This window comes from Amborella trichopoda, chromosome 10, assembly GCF_054954075.1.
Source record: "Amborella trichopoda isolate Santa Cruz 75 chromosome 10, AtrichopodaSantaCruz75HAP2 v2.0, whole genome shotgun sequence".
Taxonomy (NCBI): Eukaryota; Viridiplantae; Streptophyta; class Magnoliopsida; order Amborellales; family Amborellaceae; genus Amborella; species Amborella trichopoda.
The window spans coordinates 39,148,810-39,153,935 of record NC_142345.1 but is presented as its reverse complement, the minus strand read 5'-3'; the positions used below and the strand labels follow the sequence as shown (position 1 = coordinate 39,153,935).

Below are 5,126 nucleotides of genomic sequence, written 5' to 3'. Positions count from 1 at the left end.
GAGATTTATTCGAGGGATAGATCAACATAATACTCCCACAGGAGCAAAACATCTTTTGGCCGTTAATTTTTTTACAAAAACAAATGGGAGAAAGGATAGGTCACGAGACCGTGGATTAAGGAAGAGATGTGGACGACCTCATATTGTATTTATGGTCTAACGTTTTTAAGATATGTGGAGATAGGGTACATGAAATTTATCTCCAAAAGTCGAAAGATTTAAGGATCACATTCACCCATATCAAAAGAGAAAGATACGTGTTAATCTACTTGCGGTTATGATTTATCATTACAAATTCCAAAGGGCACGATATCTACGTTCCCTATCTCAAGTACGTCCGATTTGTTTTTTGACGGCTAGGAACAGATGGCACTGACTCACGAAATCCAAACCGCTATTCGTTCTCCTGCATTGTCTCCCTCTGAGAAAAAATTTATCTGATAGTCAATCTTATTAGAAACCTAAACCACCAAATCCTTCCATTGTTTCTCTCTCTAAAAATAACTATTGTCTCTCTTTAAAGCTTCATGTTTCTACCCCAATTCCTTTTGCTGTTTGCCTTGAGAGATGTATATTCATCTTTTTTGTAGAGAAAGAAAGTGAGTGATCTCTCTTTGAAAAGAGATCTTCAGAGAGAGAAAAAAAAGGAAGAAGAGAGAAACAAAATGTGGCGCCTAAGCAACAAGGTGATCGGTCTCCTCAACATTGTTACCCTCCTCATCTCTCTATTCCTTTTAGGTTATACCCTCTTCGACCACTTCTCTAAACACCACTCTACATTCTCTATCCCATGTCTCCACCTCCTCCAAATCCCAGTCCTAACCCTAGCCCTCTTCCTCTTCTTTCTCTCTCTAGCCGGCCTCTTTGGCTCTCTATGTAAAATGCGCTTCCTTCTCTATGTTTATGCCTTCCTAATGTTTGCCCTAATTTTGGCCGTAGTCATTTTCACAGTCTTTGTATTTGTGATCACGAATAAGGGTGCAGGCCGGCTTGTGTCAGGGCGCGGTTACAAAGAATACAGGCTTGGTGATTATTCACATTGGTTGCAAAAGAGGATTAGTGCACCTAAAATATGGACTAAGATTAATGGCTGTTTGGTTGAGGCTCATGTGTGTGGTGCGTTAGGGCATGGTGATTTTGTCCAACAAAAGGCTGATGAGTTTTATAGGAAGAATTTATCCCCTATTCAGGTATGTATTTTTTTTCTTTTTTAAATTTTATGACAAAAAATATTACTTGGGTTTTGTGAGATTTAGATTTTTAGTAAATTTCTGAGTAAAATTACTGATAAAGATTTTTATCATGGATTTAGAGTTGTGATTATGCATGTGTTAGAGGTGAGGCATGCATGATGTGACATGGTCATTTTACTTTAAATTTTGTATTGAACTCATTTGTACTATAGGTTTAGATGGGGCCCTATTATTGAAATGTAATACGATAAAGTGAAAATATAATATGATCTACTGACTTTGGAATTAAAATTCGTTCACTTTCTTCCATGGATTATCAGTAAAAAATTGCATCATATGTATTAAATGGGCAAGGTATTCATTTTTATACATATTTTGATTATGAAAAACACCTGTTGTGCATGTTTTTTTTTTACTATATTTAAACAAGACTAAACTTATTCAGTCCCCAAACTTCCTACAGTTAGGAGATCTGAGTGCAGAGTGGTGTTTTCCATTAGAATATGGAAGGAGACACAAACTTGGGGAATAATATTCCACATTACATTAGGGTACACAAACTTGGGGTAGTGCCCTACGAACAAAAAACAACAAAACAACTGAGGGTCACTTTGATAGCATCACTTTGCGTCAGTAATTTAACAAGGTAAAATGCCTTGCAAACTGGATGTCTGTGACCAAAAAGTTCTGGAATTTGATCTTAATAAGTTTACCCGAAAAATCGTAGAAATTCACTGTAATCAGTAGTATTTAGTTGCAGGTGTTCTATAATCAATGGGAACACATGAATATTTCTCTTATAGCACAAATAGTGGGAACACAGGAAAGCCCAGGTTCCGAGGACAAAAATGGTGCCCTAAAAAGCCCTAGTTTTTAGAGAGAGAAAAGTCCAGTTTCTAGAGAGAGGCTCATCGCTAGCAGTTCCTAAAAAATCCCAATGTTTAGAGAGAGAAAAGCCTAGTTTTTAGAGAGAGCAGTGCCGATGAACTTCCCCAATTCCAAATGGGGTGAAGGGAGTTTCTTTAACGGCCACCATTGTTATCCTTCCTTGAAACCTCCCTTACCCAATCTCTTTTCATATCATGAAAATATATAATTCATATATATGAAAAATAGGCAAATGGCTTTATTCAAAATTTTAAAAATTTGAATATTCAAATTCTGTTTTTTCTAAAAAAAAAAAAAAAAAAAAAAAGGCCAGTGTACCGACCTTCTTTTTAGTTTTTGCATATAAATCAAACATTTTGTAGTTTACTCAAAATTTTAAGGTCCTACATAAATCACTTTTTTCGTTTTTTTTTTTTAATATCAAAACAAACATAGATATCTCACTGTAACACAATCTCTATAGATACACATGCAAGTGTGTTATGAAAACTGATCTCTCTCTCTCTCTCTCTCTCTCTTTCTCGGTACAGTCGGGTTGTTGCAAACCACCGACGGCATGCGGCTATGTCTACCGCAATGCAACCTTCTGGGACTTACCGAAATCCGGCACCCTCAACTCTACTGACCACGACTGTCTGCTTTGGAGCAACAACCAGACTACGCTCTGCTACAACTGTGGCTCATGTCAAGCCGGCTTGATCGCCACCGTCAAGCATGACTGGCGGATGATCACAGCTGTCAACGTTGCCCTCCTCCTCTTCCTCATAATCGTCTACTCCCTTAGCTGTTGTGCTCTTAAGAACAACCGGGCTGGCAACTATTACAGGGGACAAATTATTGCCTAGCACTAAGCTCTCTTTCTCTATAATTTGTAGTAAAAAGAAAAGGCATGCAACAATTTATTTAATTTTTTATGCAGTTTTATTGGTGAATTACTCGGATTCTGATTTATCTCATGCATGTGTGCCCCGATTTGTTGTTAGCATATATTAGTTTTTTTTAATTGGAAAACCCTCAAAATTATGGGAAAAGTTTATGTAAGGATGCAACCTTATAATGTAGAACTACGGATGCCCCTCAAAAATCCATTGGAAAAGATAATTTTAATGTTGAAAAACCTTTTGATTGATCATCTCAACATCGAGATGTATGACTATGAAAAATAAAAAGATTTTAAGTTTAAAAATTAATGCATTTTACAGCATATTATCTACACGTCCATTTTCAAGATTTTCATATGTTTATAGATTTACTTGATTTTAACCATTTTTGAAATTTAAAATTTTATAATTAGATATAAAAATAGATTTTGAGATAATCCTAAGAACATTTTACATCAAAATTATATACCATGATAAAATTAAGAAGGTGCACCTTACCTACAGATGCATCTGTGTGCCAACTGCATCCTCAAATTAATCATCTCCGCTAACAATATTAGACTAAAAAAGAATAATTTAATTTCATGACCTAAGATCGATGTATCTTATAAAATAATGTATCTTGTAATATATTATCTACTCCATCTATTTTCAATTCTTCACGGATTCATTAGGTCGAATCCAAATTTCGAGCTTTATATTTGGGTGTCGCAAATTAGTGCTGAAACATTTTGACAATTTCTTTGTGTAAAAAGAGGACCTCGCAATAGTCACAATTTTATCTATTTTTATAAGATTAAGTTTTGGAAAATTGTTTCAATGTCGGCTGGACTGCAGGACTACATATGCAGTCCAAAAAGTATAAAGCATCTCATCTAAAAGATGGATGTGTTCCATTTAAAAATAATGGAAACTAACGACCTAAATGTTTTTTACTAGAATTATTGTTTCTAATTTTTTAAATTTACTTATTTTTTCATATTCATGATCTTCATGTTAGGGATTACATATCCTTAAAAATTAAGTCAAAAAATCCATCTCAAAAATAGATTTATTAATAGGCTTGCATTTCTACATATGCAGGCTTGGCCGCATAGAAACTGGGTCCTTAATTTTTATCTACTTTTATTGGATTAGTTTGATTTTTATGAAAAAAATAAAAATAAAAATAAAAATCTAGAAACCAAAAAAGGTCGAGCCTATACTTTAGTTGAGGATTGGTACGTTGTGTATCTTGTGTTGAGCTTATACTTTAAAAAGAACTATGCTCACCAATTTGTTGCCAACTACGGGACATGACCCAACCTAAGGTTCTTGGATCAAACATTTTAGAAACTTGGACACTTATATTTTTATCATAGAAGTCCACAATTTCACATAAAATTCTATCTCCCTATCTCCTATCCACTCTGAGTGGTTTTCTGAAATGCTAATATTGGGATTGATATTATTGATATGTGTGTCCATGTCAAATGCTGAGACTCATCTATGTCCTTGAAACATAGGCTGCATAACATTCTTCTGTAAGGGGATTTTCTATTACTTGTTGTTGTGATTAATGGTGAAAATCTCTTTATAAAATACTAGTTAAATTCATGGACACCATTTTTGGAGCTTCAAAGTAAGTGGAAATGGACTTTCAGGCTATCAAAGGACCATATTTTCTATTGAGGTACGGATTTACTATAAACGAGTGAGTGTTAGTGGGGTGGTGTTGGTGATGGGAATGGGAACCACAACATGATGACTAGGGCATGAGGGTACTACTACCACGACCTTAGCCCTTTTCCCCGATTAGTCGGTTCACTAAAAGTTGGTCCATAATGTAAGTTTTGAATCGATTTGTTAGTTGTTTCGATTTGGTTTTTGAAAATTTAAATATATGGAGTTTTGAAAAAAATAAAATAAATTTAAAAGTGAGGACATGAGCACAAATTATAAAATGTGGGATGTAGATTATTAATTTCAAAAAATAAAGGATATTAGCAGAAATTTACACTAAATTTAAGGGTAGTTAGAGTAAAATTGGCAACTAGCATAAATTTATATGCGAGGGACACATTTCTACATTTGTGACCCTCGAGGTATATATTATCCTTTAAAGATGGATGCATATGTGTGGTTTCTCTAGAGAAGTTTAAGGTCAATGTTTTAAAAATCTTTG

The 5,126-nt window shown here is 34.5% G+C and overlaps 1 long non-coding RNA gene across 1 annotated transcript; it reads left to right on the top strand.

The window, feature by feature from the left end:
• The first annotated feature begins 233 nt into the window (after positions 1-233).
• On the top strand, positions 234-3,013 carry LOC105420641 (uncharacterized). The gene is made up of 2 exons (XR_016041999.1): positions 234-1,190; positions 2,612-3,013. It is a non-coding gene; the product is annotated as an uncharacterized LOC105420641 (long non-coding RNA).
• The last annotated feature ends 2,113 nt before the right edge of the window (positions 3,014-5,126 follow it).